The sequence below is a fragment of the Mustela erminea genome, chromosome 9 (assembly GCF_009829155.1).
Source record: "Mustela erminea isolate mMusErm1 chromosome 9, mMusErm1.Pri, whole genome shotgun sequence".
Classification (NCBI taxonomy): Eukaryota; Metazoa; Chordata; class Mammalia; order Carnivora; family Mustelidae; genus Mustela; species Mustela erminea.
Genome location: NC_045622.1, coordinates 56,820,893 through 56,836,071, shown reverse-complemented (window position 1 = coordinate 56,836,071; position 15,179 = coordinate 56,820,893). Strand labels below are relative to the sequence as shown.

Here is a 15,179-nt window from a genome sequence, read left to right as displayed (position 1 = left end):
GCCGCACAGCTGATCTGCCTCTCCACTGCGCACACACCCTTCAGCCCCCACACTCCCTACCAACCACCCGACTACATACAACTGCCCTTCTGCCCCGCGATGCCCGGTGTCCCCCAACCGCTCCCTTCTGCCCAGTCACCAGGTGATACCTGTGGGCAGGGCCACATCGCATCCGCCACCCTCCTGGGCGTTCTTGGGACTCCGCTAACCAGGCCGCTAATCAGGCCAGGGGCCTTGGAGACACTTCCCTCAGATATGAGGAACTAGGTGGGGGCGGGGTTCCCGGCGCAGAGGGTGCAGAAGTGGCCCCCGCCTGCGGCCGCAGCTATTTCCCTCCCTCCCGGCGAGGCAAGGCAGCAGGTGCGGCCCTCAGCCAGGCAGCTCACTGATCCCTGGGCCAAGAAGCCCACTTCCTATCTCTCAGGGATGGAGGGCCACTGCATACTGCACCCAAAGAGTTATACTGAAGTCACCTGCCTCGCCGCCACTCCGAATCTCTGCCTGTCACTTGCCCAGGCACCAGGCTTCTACCCTATCCCATCCATGGTGTGAGCCACGTCTGGGGTCCTCTGGAGTCTCAAGAGTGACTGAGGCAGATGAGGAGCAACACTGAGGACAGTGAGGACTGGGTCGGGGCCCCAGCATCTGGGTGCATGAAGAGTGGCCTCACCGGTGAGTCCCTGGGGCTCCAGGTCAGAGCCCATTCCATCCCAGGAGGCAAGGCAAGTCTGGGCTCCAGTCCTGGCTCTGTCACTTCTGGCCTGAAGTGCTGGGCGAGTCTTGTCACATTATGAACCTCAGTTTCCCCCACCATAAAGCAGAGCTGTCATCCAGATGACTATGACACGTCACCATATATGTACCAGAGACCACACTCATTCGTCATCCACTCCCTCCTCTGCTGCAAAGACAGACACTTCCTGTTCCTAAGGCCCAAGGATTTGGCCAGTCCTGACCAGCGGAGCCCTTCGTGCTGGCCCTGTTGCCAGGCTCTAGTCTGGACCCTGCAGCACCCCGGAGCTCTCCGTTACCCTAGCTCCCAGTGACTCTCACACCCTGCCTCCAGCCACATCCCCATGCAGGGCTCTAGACTGGATACCCCACTGCCCCCTGGACTTCTGTCTGGGTGGCCCCGTGCACTGCACATGCCCACCCCACCATGCACTCTCCAGGGAAAGCAAGGCTACCCTCCAACCTAGGTGTGGCCCTTGAGCAAATTAGAAAAAAATGCTTCTTCCTTCAGGAGCCCCACAGCATGACCTGCAGCTCAGCAAAGAGGACAGGCTAGGTTTCAGTACCCCTCTCCCAGCTCTCACCTCACCCCTCCCAACCAGATACCCTGGTACAGGGCACAACAGGCACATTGCACACAGTGGACCTGGTGAGAGGCAGGCCATTTAAACAGCCTCCTCGGGGCAGCTGGTTCAGCATCACCCCAAAAAATATAAAACCAGTTTTATTCATGCCTGTGGTGCATTAAAGACTAGGGGACAGCAGACATCGCTGAGCTCAATTTCAGGCCTAGCCTTAACTCCCACCCCAATCTTGAAAGACTATCACTTTTAAAACCCTCATGTCTGTACTGTTTAAAGTTTTCATAGTCATGTATCGCTTTTATAATTAGAAGGCAAAAAAGATAAAAGTATCTTAAGTCTGTTAGAATTGAGTGCTGTGAAGTGTGTAAACCTGGCGATTCACAGACCTGTACCCCTGGGGATAAAAATATATGTTTATATAAAAAATTAAAAATTAAAAAATAAAATAAAAAAAAAGAATTGAGTTTGTCCCCAACTTGTTCTTCAAAACCATTATTAAAAAGCACCTTCATGGGACGCCTGGGTGGCTCAGTGGGTTAAGCCGCTGCCTTCGGCTCAGGTCATGATCCCAGCGTCCTGGGATCGAGTCCCACATCGGGCTCCTTGCTTGGCAGGGAGCCTGCTTCTCCCTCTGCCTCTGTCTGCCATTCTGTCCGCCTGTGCTCGCTCTCTCTCCCTCTCTCTCTGACAAATAAATAAATAAAATATTTAAAAAAAAAAAAAAGCACCTTCATGAGTTTAAATGTAACATGAGTAGATGACTAAGAAAACAATTACAAATGAAGCTGATTTCCTGGGCCATCTGGACTGGAGAATGAAAAACTGAGACCTCCGGGGCACCTGGGTGGCTCAGTGGGTTAAAGCCTCTGCCTTCAGCTCAGGTCTGATCCCAGAGTCCTGGGATCAAGTCCCGCATCGGGCTCTCTGCTCAGTGGGGAGCCTGCTTCCTCCTCTCTCTCTGCCTGCCTCTTTGCCTGATTGTGATCTCTGTCTGTCAAATAAATAAACAAAATATTAAAAAAAAAAAAAAAAAAGAAAGAAAAACTGAGACCCCCAAACTCACTTCCTCCCTCCATCATGACCTTATCCTCCAGAAAGTTAGAAAGTCTAAGACACCACCTAGCAGATAAGGTCCCCCTTACCAGGACGTGAGGGCCAGCGGCAGAGTGCAGCCCAAGGGCTTTCAAATGGGAAATGGACTGAGGGCCATTAGTAAACATGAGACTTCAGAGTCCCGTGGTTTGTCCTCTAGACAGCACCTGACCCCATCCTAGCCCTGACCGTCAAGGGGCCCCCTCATGCCCAAGCCCCACCCCGGAGAGGGTCAGCTAGGAAGGAAGGTATGGAATCAAGTGTGATTATCTGGAGTGCCTCACTTGCAAATTAACGAAACTGAAAGTTAAATGATTTGGGGTTTAGGCCTTGTCAAAAAGTCTGTGACATTCGAATCCCCCTTGGCCGACCATGTACTCTCACCCCCAAACAGATCAGTCAGGACCATTCTGAGCCACTCCCTCCCATTTCCCCTAGGCCTCCTCATTACCTTGTTTTGACACATACCTCCCTCTCCATCCCCACTGCGCCCATCCACCTCAGGCCTCTCCTGCAGGCCTGGATCTCTGGGCCCTCCTCCCTGCTTCCAGCCCTTGCACCACCTTCAGCCAACACACCCCTAAAGCCTACCCTGTAACCCGCCTCCACCCACCAAGGCAGAGCTCCTCACCTAACCCGGACTCCACAGCCCTGACCCACACCCACCTTCCCCATGCCCCAGCCCTTCACTGTTCAGGCGTAGCACGTGACACCTGGGACACTCCCAGCAGGAGCACAGAGGGCTCTGTCTGGTTCCCTGACCTCAGGCATAGATCGTCCCCTCCTCAGCTGGGGGCTGCCCAGGCAGGGCTGGGCCAGAGGTGCCACAGGGTGACTCCAGCAAGATCCTCCTCTGTGTCCACTGCTCCCTATGGCAGGAAGTGGTGGGGACAGCGGGAGCCTCTTAACACTATAAATGAGGCAGAAACAGAAAGAAACAGGGCTGACCACATGGTGGGTGGGAGTATATGGGGCTGGCAATGGGCTCCCAGGCAGCTGGAGCAGACAGAACCAGTCACATGGTGGGACCCTCAGAAGGGTTGAGGGCTAGTTTTGGCCCTGGTCTGGGAGAGGGACAGAAAGCCACCTGACTCCATCCTCTCTGAGCTGCCCCCAAACCTGATGCGCCTACCTACCTGGGAGAAGAGACTTTGCTCCCCTGCACCCTAGAACTAGCAGCCTAGGAGGGCAGGGACCGGAGCCTCCCTCTCCCTGGGTGGCCACTGGAATGGAGAAGCCCGAAGATAAGCAGACCGCTTGCTGCTAACACCCAAAAGGGGGAAGCTACCTGTGTTGATGGGGTAGAGGTGATTAGACTGGCAGGGTGGGCGCTGGCAAAGAGACAGAGACCAGGTACCAGCCACACAGGCTCTGGCCTCCAGTGTGATGTGTGACCTCAGCCTTCCCAACTACAGAGTCAGACAGAAGATGGGAAGACTCCATGACTCAGCCTCCCCTCTCCAACTCCCGGAGAACATTCTCACCCACTTCCCCAGCCTGGCCATCCCTGCCTACTTACCCGGCCTGGCCATCCCTGCCTAAAACAACAAAGGTGGTGATTATGGAAGGCTCTCCATCTGCCAGGCACTGTGCTAAACACAGTGTGGGGACTGCTTTATACCACCCTCGTGACAATCTAGAAAGTGAGTGGTTTTAGCCCACCTTAGGGATGAGAAAGAAACTAAGCCTCAGAAAGGTTAAGTACCCTGCCTAAAATAACACAGGAGCCAGCATCTGAGCCAGCATCTGGGCCCCTCTTTCTATTCCATCTCCTCAGAGGGGACAGCGCAGAGACAGGCAGAGAGCAGGGAGGACAAAAGGGGTCGGGGTGGGCAAGAGAGAGGGAGCATGAGCACAGGCTGAGAAGGGCCTTGAAGGCCAATGCTAAGACATCTGCCCTTACTGTCCAGACAGCAGGCACTTCCAGGATGGATCACAGGGTGGGGGGCTGGCAGGTGCACAGGGGTGCCGGCTGCTAGGAGACTGGGAATTCATAAAATTTCTGAGTCTCTGTTTCATCATCTGCACAATAGGGATTATGAGAGCTCTACCATGCAGACTTGTGAGAAATAAATGCATACCTTCAAAACACAGCCCAAATCTGACCAGCTCTCACTCCCCAGTGACTTTCTACCTCCCTCAGTAAACACCACAGCCACACAGGTCTAGCAGGCTGTGTGTAGTCCATCCCCACTGCCTCTGTCTCCTCGCTGTTATTCCAACCCACTCTGTGTGCGCTAACCTCAGAGCTGGGCCCTGGAGGTCCTCTGCCTGGAATGCTCGTCCAGACATCCCATGACTCACTCCCATGCTCTTCCCAGCACTTTCTCAAATGCAAGGCCTTCCTTCCCTGAATGCTCTGCCTAAAAATGTGCCCCCTGAGTCCCTGACCCTGTGTCATCTTTCAGCTTTATCACTGGGGGGTTACAGACCTGGATGCCTGCACCACTGTTGGGGCACTGGACTACTGCATTACACATTTATTTGTTCATTGTCTGTCTCCTTAACCAGAGGACAGGGGTGCTGTCTCTTTCACAGCCCTATCCCCAGTGGCTAGAAGTGTCCGGTCCCTGGAGGGATGGAGGAATGGATGTCCACAAAGGCCTGGCTCACCTCAGTCAGGAGCCTGGGACAAGGGCCTGCGACCTGGGTAAGGAGAGGGATGGTTGGATGAGGTGGGTGTCAAGGTTCACAGTGGAGTTCTAGGAGTCAAAGATTCAACTCTGAGGTTCCTTGGCCCCCTCTGCGGTTGGGCTTCCCCCTTCTCTCCACCTGAAGCTGCCCCAGCCACTTCCTGCTGTGCTGGCCTGATAAACATTGCTCAGGGAGCCCTCACCCGCAGAGAGGAAGTGCTGACTCTCAGACAATACCCCCCAACACTGCTGCCCACTGGGCAACTGTTCCCCAGAGCAGGTCAGAACCTCCTCGGACTTCCAGGAGTCTCTGAGGCTGGCCCCGCCCCCTCTGCCCTGACTACCCCTTCCATGACTTTCTGTGTCATCTGGTGGGGTTCAAAGGGCCTCCACCCCCTGGCTCCTGCCACTTACTCCTCTCCCATCTCATTCCCTCCACTCGCACTGCCTGACACTTGACCTCCAGGTCTTTGCTTATACCATTCCTTCTGCCTAGAACATCACTCTACCTTGCTCTTCAAGGCAGAGCTTCAAGTTCACTTGAAGTTCAAGTGTCAACTTCAAGAGTCACCTACTCCAGGAAGCAGTCTCTGACTCCCATGGCCACAGCCCTGATCATGCAGGGATGTCATTATCTGTGACTGTCTCACCACAGACTTGGCTGGGTGCTCCTTGAAAGCAGGACAAGAGTCTGATTCCCCTGCATCCAGCCTGAGGCCGGCAGGCAGGCAGTGAGTATCTGCTGAATGAATGAATATCTCCTAGTTTTGTACTTGGAAATTAGTTCCCAGGCAAGTAAGGACTTGCCTGAGGTCATACTGCAATCAGTGGCCAGACTGTGGCTCGAACCTGGCCTCCAGCCTCCTTGATCAGCCACCTCCCGTTTCCCTAGTGCCCACCAGGTATAGCAGTAGTCTCCTGCCTGCCGGACTGCAGGCCTGCCTTCCCCCCGCACTCCACACCCACCAACCACCCACTCCTCAGGCACGGGGGACCACCTTACCCAGCCCTCCCCTCCTTCAGAGAGGAAAGTGAACCCCAAAGAGGTGCAAGAAACTAAACTAACCAGGGCCCCAGGACAAGTCAGGGCCAGGCCCCAGGTGCACCAGACTGGACCCCCTTCCACTAGCCTGTTCCTTGGAAGAAGTGAGAGGGTCCGGTCCCTTGGGGAACCTCAGAGATACCGCAGCAATGCCCTAACTCTACCGGGCTAGGCAGGCCCCTCACTGAGAAATGTGGGTTCTGGGTTTTCGGGTCACTGGCGGTAGAGGCAAATGAGTGTCCTGGTTCATGTCCCGAAACAGAAACTGGAACAGAACTGCGAACAGCTAGATGCTCCCTGGGCTCAGCATGCCCATCTTCAGAGCTGAGGAGACAGAAGGGGGAGGAAGAGCCCCAGTCTGAGGGGAGAGGTAGGCCTTTAGCTGAGGCTCTGGCACCCAAAGCTGTCCTACTGTCATCTGGCAAAGCCTCATCCCCAGCCCTGCTCTCCAGGGTCCCTTTTCCCCCACCAGATTACGGTTGGCTTTGGGAACAAACTCTGGCATTTCGGCAGCAGATCCCCAGTGGGCTGCCTGGGGATCCACTCAGATGGATAAAAGCCTTCTCCAGCTCGCACCTCTAGGAAGGCAATGCCCAGCATCTCCTGCCCCAGTCCACCAGGATGCTGAACGCTGACCACACCTGCACAAAGGCGCACTCACCAGGTCCTCTGAGGATGCGTCTGGGTCCCATGGCACACACAGGCACCTGCCTGGTGCCTACCCAGAGGCATGCGTGGCAGGAAGGAGATGGGAAGCACAACCCAGGAAGGAACACACCAGCCAGGAATTCTCCAAGGAGGAAGGCACTTCTCTCAGAGGAGGGAACAGGCCTCCTTCCCACAAGGTGGCTCCCGTTCTCATGCCCATGCCCTGTGAGGGCAACTGCTATGCCCACAGGCTCAGAGGGGGCACTGGCAGGACCAGGTGCAGGTGGCAGCACTCCAAAATATTCAAAGGCCCTGAGCCGAGGCCCAGCCTCCCTGCCCCCCAAGGAGGGGCAGTTCCTCCCTGAGGGATCCCAGGCTTAGGTCTCCATCCACCAGTCTGTCTCAGCCCTTGAGCTTGGCTCTGACCCTCCAAGACGGGTCCTGGGCCTGCTGAACTACATTCCATGTTGGCCCTGGGAGGACCTGGCTCGTCCATCAGCATGACCCAGACCTTGCTCTCGGACCCAGCCAGCCATCAGCCCTCCCTGGACCCTCCCTCAACCCCATCTTGGTACCCAGCAGGACAACCCCACTGCCAGAAAATGAAGAGGTTGCCTGGCTTCTGCCTGTTCCCACCCCATTCCCCACCAAGATGGCTATCTCTTCTGCTACCGCCTAGTCTCCCTTCCAGGGTCTGGTTCTCAGATTTTCTTTTTCTTTCTTTCTTTCTAAGATTTTATTTATTTATTTGACAGAGAGAGACACAGTGAGAAAGGGAACACAAACAGGGGGAGTGGGAGAGGGAGAAGCAGGCTTCCTGCTGAGCAGGGAGCCCCATGCAGGGCTCGATCCCAGGACCCTGGGATCATGACCTGAGCTGAAGGCAGATGCTTAACAACTGAGCCAGCCAGGCGCCACATGGTTCTCAGATTTCTTGAAAGGCGAGAGCTGGGTGCTCTTGCTGGGGCTGGTGGGTTTGGAGAGCACAGAGAGCCTGGAGGCCAGTTGTGCCACTGAACCCCAGAAGTAACCCTGAGAAGCTCCGGGCCTTGTCTGTCTGGCACCAGCCAGCCAAAGTGGGGCACAGGACTCAGTCTCACTCAGAGGCCACCCAGTGCAATTCAAAGTTTTCCAGGCTCTTGGAACCCAGAATTTTGGAAATTCAGAAGCCAGGAAACACCAGCACACAAAACCCTGGAATCCTTGAATCCCCAGTGCCTAGGATCTCTGACTCAGAATCCTCCAATCCTAGCTGCTCTGTGTGGGGAGATGGTGGATGGGAAGAGAGAGGAATGGAGAAGGCCCCCTACCCCACCTTACCTGCTCTGTTTGATTCGTTCCTGTCCTGATCTGTCCATACCTAGGGACTGGTGTGGAAGCTGTTGCTTCCTGGTCCCTTTGTGAAGATCAGGGAGAGCTGAGTTCAGGGTCCCGGCCTGGCATTATGGTGGAAAGGAGGGGAGGGGAGAAGAGAAGGCCAGGAGCAAGGCAGTGCCCTCTGGGGCAGTAGGGAAGGAAGCAAAGGAGACCCAGGCATTTGGGGTAGCAAGATGAAGTGGGCAGCTCCCCCATCCTGGGGGCTCTCCCACTCCACTACTGGCCCAGCCAGAAGGAAGTAGGGCCAGGCCAGACTTCCCCATGTGCAACTTCTAGTTCTTTCCCCTGGGAATGGAGACAGAGGAGTGGCCATGAGAGGTCCCAGTGCTCCTCTCTCTCCCCCTTGCCCTCACAACAATGAAGATAATAAGGAGGAGGAAGATTTTGCCACATTCCTCCCCGCTGTGGTCAGGGGACGGTGGCCTCTCTGACGCCTGAGTCCTCCTCTGGGCCCCTCTGGCACTAAGCACACTCTTAACCACAGCTGGTCCCTGCTTCTTGGCCTCATGGCTCTGATACCATGTTCCCCAGGTTTGTTCATTCGGTCACTGACATCTGGGTGTTCCACATCCCAGGCACCAAAACAGAACTAGGTTTGGTCATGGAGAAAGACCTGGGCCCTGTGACAAGGCAGGTAAGCCGCATCTGAGGGAAGTCAGGGCTTCAGAGGCCCAGGATGCCCTGACTGGGGCCCAGGCAGGGAGGTGGCATGCAGGCCTCAGAACTTCTGCCCAGGTGTCCCTTCCAGCTCTCCCTTTCCTGGGCTGAGAGACCACAAGCAAGTACCTTAGCTTCCACTGACCTCAACCTCCTCATCAGCAAAACAGGGCCTGGGAGAGCCGTCATATTCAACAAAGCCCAGAGCGGACAGGACAAAAAAGGGCAGCAAGCAGACCTCCAAGAGGTGCTTGTCTGAGGGCCGGGACCCTGGGGGGCTCAGAACTTGATAGCAGTTGGCCCCGTCTACAAGTAGGATGCCTGGACAGGCCTGCCATCCCCACAGTGGGCTGCCAGCAATGTCACATGACCATGTGGCCCTCCACGCCCTGCCCGCTACCCAGACCAGCAGTTCCCAGAGTAGAGCAGGGTTTGGATCTCCTCCGCCCATGGTGTCTCCCAGCGCTCAGTGTTCTCACCATGGAGGGGGAGACATTCAGACTCCCGGCTCGTCCCTGTAATGGGTGATTATAGGCAAAACTTCACCCCGCTGGGCCTGTCTCTTCATCTGTAAAATGGGAATGGTACCTACCCCAAGAGACTTGCTGAGGATTAAATCAGTCAAAAAAAAAAAAAAAAAAGCTTCCACAGTGCCTGGCACAGAGTAAGCTTCCAAAAAACACTAACTATTATTACTACCATTCAATAATAATACTGTTACTGAACTGGTCACTTAAGCCCACATTCCCTCCCAGCCACTCAGATTGCCCTAACGGTCTAGAGCAGATGTCCTGAGTACAGGACAGATCTTTTCCCTTCTCAGCTATGTTCCAAAGGCTGAGACAGAGGAAAAACCTCCACAGGAAGGTCACATCAAAGACCAACCAGGCACTGTTCCCCCAGCCCCAGGTCATCCCTGACACCTGAGGTCATTGGCCTCCTTAGGCTGTCCTCCCCAGGGCCCTCATCAAAATGTACAGGTCTGGGGGCCTGATAGGGGCAGGGATGAGGGGACAAGATGTCCTCTCTGATCAGGGCTGGGGGGCCTGGTGTTGAGTTAGAGGCAGGGCCTGAGCTCCATGGGCAATGCACTTACAGGGGACCTCTGAGGGCCCCTCGTGCCTTCCCGCTGTTCAGATCCTTGGAGCAGCCCCATTAGCACAAAACCCCTTCCTAAAATATGAAACACCCCTCTGTGCAGGGCTACAAAGGGGGCCAAGGCCAGCCAGACTAAGACCAGAGGAGGGGGTAAGAGGGCCCACCCAAGGGACTGGTTTCTACTCCTTAGGAAAGGAAGGGTCTGTTCAGCTGGCCTGAAGGCCGCCTTGGCCACCACCCAAGGGAAAGCCCCTCACTGAGCAGATCCCAGACTGCTGGGGGATCAAGCTGTAAGGTCAAGCTGGGGGAGGGGAAATCAGGCAAAAGCAGGCAAAGGAAACTCCTGCCTGACCCTGCCTCTACCACTCAGTGGCTATCTGGGGAGGGTGAAAGTGGTTAGCATACATAATAGTGCCTTCAGTGCTATGTGCCTCTTTACTGACATCTTTCTCACAGATATGACTCCTCAGCTTTCTGAAGCTTTTCCCCCCGCCCCATATTACTGGGCAGTGATCCCCGTCTCATGGAATGGTATGAAGTTAAATCAAGTGTAAATCAAGTGTAAAATCAGGCACATGACAGGTCCTCAAATCAAACAGAGCTCCCTCCCTTTCCCTCTTCTTTCCCCAAGAGGGCCCAGACTAGGGGTCGGATCTGTCCTGATCCTCACCCACCAGGGCTCACTGTCTGATCCTAGTCTGATCTCTGGTCCTTGGCCTCAGTCTCCCCATCTATGAGAAAAAGCTTCTGGGCCAAGTGGTATCTGAGTGTCCATGACCCTATCTACTCCAGTCTCCTTCCCACCTCCATTTCCTCCTTTCTTCTCCATTTCCAACTCATGTCCTACTGTATCCCTCCTCCTACAACAGAACCTTTGGGAGCCTAAAGTTGGGTAGAGGAGACAGCTGGTGAGCAGTGGGTATGAGCCCTCAAGCAACCCAAGGCCCACCCCAGGCTCCCAAGGGTTAAGATCCAGAGTGAAGGGCGGGAGGGAGGGGTGCACGGCAGGGTCAGCGCTGGACAGGCGGGCCTAGAGCCCAGGGCCTGCCTCCCCTTCCCCCACCCTGGGAACAGAGGCTACTTGTTTGGGCATCAGCTGGCTGGCTTTGAGCTTGGCTAAAGGAAGAGTGGGGTGGAGAGGGGAGAGAGCCCCAGAGAACAGAGGGGACTCCCTTCTCTTTAGCTGATGCCCTAGTCTTAGTACTAGGCTAGTCCACCACCAGCCCCTAGGACTCTCAGAAGCCCCTTACCACTCTGAACTAACCTTTTCGCTCCAGTTTGTCTCTTTCCTTCGTTCAAACTAATTTCAGGGAACAAGATTTACTCTCAGGCCCAATTCTTGCCCCAGCAGTCTCTCTGTAGAACACGAGACCAGGGCTTATCGCCCCATCCTGCTGATGGGGAAATGGGGGCTCTAAGAAGTTTGGGGACTTGCAGAGCCACATAATGTTTGATTGCTGTGCAGGGACTGCCTCAAGCCCCAGTCATCCCCAGGGCTCTGCAGGCCCTTCCCCACAGAGCTCCAAGGAGACCCTTCCCAAGCTGTGACACTATGAAGGATTGAAAGGCGAGGAAGGAAGAGGCAATAAGCAACCTACCTGTGAAGTCCCAAAGAACATAGATTTTTGGATGGGGAGAAAATTCTGGAGAGGGAGGGTGGGGAAGACAAACAACCTGCACAAAGGACCGAGGTTTCAGGTACAGAAAAGCATGACTGGAGCCTGAGAGGTGGTGCGGGTGAGGCTGGGCTGACGAAGCCTGGGGGCAGTGTGGGCCCCAGGTGGCCTCTGCCCACTTCTACCTCACCAGTTGTCAGGACTGTGCCTGGAACGACCCCCTTGTGCCCGACTCCTGGGAAGAAGTGGTGAATGAGGAGGCAAGGTCCCCCAGGCAGGGTCTAGGCAATCCCCAACCAGCCATGGGACACAGGGGGACGAGTTCTTGCTGTACCCTGCCCCAGCTACCCATACCCATCTCCTTTCCATTCCTCAAATATACCACGAAAGTTCCTGCCTTTGCACAAACTGTGCTGTCCTCTGGGGGGTCCTTATCCTTGTTAATTGCCACTTCACTGCCAAGGCCCATTCCAGTCATCTCCTCCTCCCTGGGCCTCCAAAAGTCCCAGTCCCTGATTCTATCTCCGTACCTGCCTGCACTTGTCTTCCAGATTCTGCTGGGATCTTTCTACCCTATAATGAGCTTGCTGGGAGGTCTCCCACTAACCCGGGCACTCTCCGCTCTCCAAAGACAGATATCCTGGGTGCCTCAGTTTGGACCTTGGTGCTCAGTACACAGTCAAATCCTGAATACCTCCACAAATCTGTACCACCCTGCAGCAACTTCCCCCCGACCCCTGCCCCTTCCCTGCAACGAAGCCTGGGGATCAAGGAAAGCTCCCAGGACTAGAGCTATGATGAGGGAAATGCATATGCCAGACCGTACTGCGATCGCTCCTGATCAGAGTTCCCCAACACCAAAAATCACACTTGGAGATCCTGGACCAAACACCCACCCCATACCCCCTAGGCTGCACTCCAAGCTGGCTCTCTCCAGCGCCAATAACCCACTCCCGGCTTGACCCCATTCAGTGAACACACACGTCCTCTTTCCAGCAACTGGGCCAGGTAGGAGCTCTTGGGAGGCCATGCTCCCATTTACTGATGGTGAATTGAGGCACAGAGACCGGAAGTCGTCTGCCCAAGGTCCTTAGAGCCCCAGGTCCAGGGCATAGGGTCATAGTTAAGTGCCAAGCCGTAAGGGTCTCGGCGGTCAAGGAGGTGGGAGCCTTCATTTCACAGATGAGAACAGCAAAGCGCCAGAGGGCGGACTGGCTTGGGTTCCTGGGAACATTCAAGCTAAAGGACTAATAGCTGGAAGCCCCCTGACCCGCCGGTTCGCCCTCCTCCCGACCGACTCTGGCCCGACCGCGCATCCTCAGGTGGCGACCCTCATCCCCATCACCACACAGAAGCGCAGACCACTGCCCCGGGAGAAACGCCCGCGGAAGTAGGCACGGGGCGCACAACCGGCGCGCGGCCTCGGCGTTCCGTTCTGCGAAATGGGGAAACTCCGGTCAACACCTGGTGAAGGGGCGGCGGACGGGGAAGTCCCAGCAGCCGCACTTACTTGTTGTGAGCGAAGACTCCACGCGGGAACCCGGGGAGTCAGGGTCCCGGCGCCACCACTGACTCACGCCGCTGTAGTGAACTCGCGGCCGCAGGCCGGCGCGCCCACCGCGCTGGGTGCTTCCGCCTACCCCACGTGACGCCCGGGGGTGGAGAGGGGAGGGCCGGGAAGGGGCAGGGATCCGCCCCCTGCTCCTCCCCGCCTAGTCGCCGTCTTTGAGCCCGCCGGCCAGGCCTAGCGGACAGGTCTGTCGGTGCGTCTCCCCCGCCCTTCTCGCTGCTTGTCTGTCCGTCTCTGTCTCTTGAAGTTAAGATCTACCTCCAACCTCCCCGCACGCTGAGTCTCCATCTCTTCCTGAGTCTCCCAGCTTCTTGCCACCCTTCTCCTGGTGACTCTATCCCCGGGATGGGGCCGGGGAATGAGCCACACAACATTCCCAGGCCCCTTCCCCCCACCCCCACCCCCGCCCCGTCCCAGCGTCCCAGACCCCCAGGATGGAAAGAGGCGGTTGGAGGCGGGACGACCTAGGTCCCTAACCTTCTCCTCCTGGATGTCCTTCCCCGACCGACTCTGGCCCAACCGCGCATCCTCAGGTGGTGACCCTCATCCCCATCACCACACAGGAGGGCAGACCACTGCCCCGGGAGAAACGCCCGCGGAAGTAGGCGCGGGGCGCACAACCGGCGCGCGGCCTCGGCGTTCCCTTCTGCGAAATGGGGAAATATCCTCTCTGAGGATATCCCACTTCCCTCTCGGGGGCCACATCCCCCAGGGGCAGCGTGGTGGGGGAAGAGCCCTACACAGTCAAAGGGCTGAGGGATCCCTTGGCAGGAGGCTGCATAGAGCCTGAGGTCCTGGCACCAAGACACCTTCAGTGGCTGAGATTGATAAGATGTCTGCCCATCCTGCCAGCACATACACAGATAAGGGCCCTGGGTTTGGGAGGAATTCCTGGGTCCTGTGTTCCTGTCACTTCTGAGGCCAGCCAAGTCAAGAGACCCTAATTTCTCTGTGCTTCTATTTCTCCAAATGCCCAGTGGATATATTTGAAAGAACAGCTCTCACCAGGATGGGGCACAGGGGATGGCTCTGAGGAGTCATTAATCTGAGCACCTACTACATGCCAAGCCCAGTGCTGGGCAATTTATGCCTTTTATCTGAATCCTCATACCTCTCCCTGAAGGCAAAAATCATCCCCCCACCCAGGTTAGGGATTAGAAATATGAAGCTCCAAGAAGTTCCAGGACTTGTCCAGAGTTACAAAGCCAGTATTGGGCAATCCTGGGATGGGAACCCAAGTGTTGGAGAGTTGTAGAATCTCCTGCCTACCCTGCATGGGACATCCACCTCACCCTTCTAAAAGAGAGTCAACTCCAAATGGGCTGTATCTTTCCAGGAGGGGAGGACAGGGCCAAACCTTGGAGAGAACTTCCCAGCCCCAAATTCATATGGGGTGCAAAAACACTAGGGAGGGCCAGAGCACAGAGCTCTCACCTCCCAACCTGATAGCACGGGTGTCCCTTAGGTGGCAGAGGGTACCTGGAGGTCACTGAGAACAGGTGAGATTCAGGCACCTCTCTAGGTCTCAAAGCCTGGACTGGAAAGCAGCCAGGTGGAACACAAGACCAGGGGACAGGCATCTGACCACTTGCAGAGGACTGCGAGCCCTACCTTTTCTGTTAACATAGGCCTGAGGTCTTCAAAGTGACATAGGGAAGTCTCGACTCACAGGACCTGGTCCCTCCACTGCATTGAAGTCTGATGATCCTCATCTCAACCCCCAACCTTCCTCCTCCAGAACATGTTGCCCCCAATCTTCATTCTGAGGCCCACAGCCATGTGGTCTGAGACCCAGGAACCTCTCTGCCTTCCTTCTGTGATGACTGGAGAGTGTCAGACCTCCTAATTCCACAGCTTGTACCAGTGGGGCCTTAGGATAAAGGTCACATGGAAGAACCTCACCCTCTGACCCTGGGTCAGACCTACTTCTCTCAGAGCCCTGAAAAGTAGCCAAAGAGGCTAAAGCGAACAGGCAACAAGGACAGGCCAGCGGATGAGTGAACTGATGAACAGATACAAAAGAGAACACACTTTGAAACACACTATGAAACAACCTCACGTACACCCCCAGCCGCACTTGGGGAAATGAGGGGTTGCCCGAAAGCATAAAGGCCAGATGATCACAAAATG

At 55.8% G+C, this 15,179-nt stretch overlaps 1 protein-coding gene across 7 annotated transcripts in view; it reads right to left on the bottom strand.

The window, feature by feature from the left end:
• ARAP1 (ArfGAP with RhoGAP domain, ankyrin repeat and PH domain 1) overlaps positions 1-13,119 on the bottom strand; it is a 61,673-nt gene extending 48,554 nt beyond the window's left edge. For 5 of the 7 annotated variants that reach the window (XR_004288953.1, XR_004288954.1, XR_004288955.1 and 2 more), the window contains exon 1: positions 150-256. The gene's annotated coding sequence lies outside the window, so the exon portion shown is untranslated. Of the gene's footprint in view, positions 1-149; positions 257-12,989 lie in introns of those variants that run through there. The other 2 variants (XM_032356383.1, XM_032356384.1) reach the window with 2 other exon arrangements.
• Between the last annotated feature and the right edge of the window lie 2,060 nt (positions 13,120-15,179).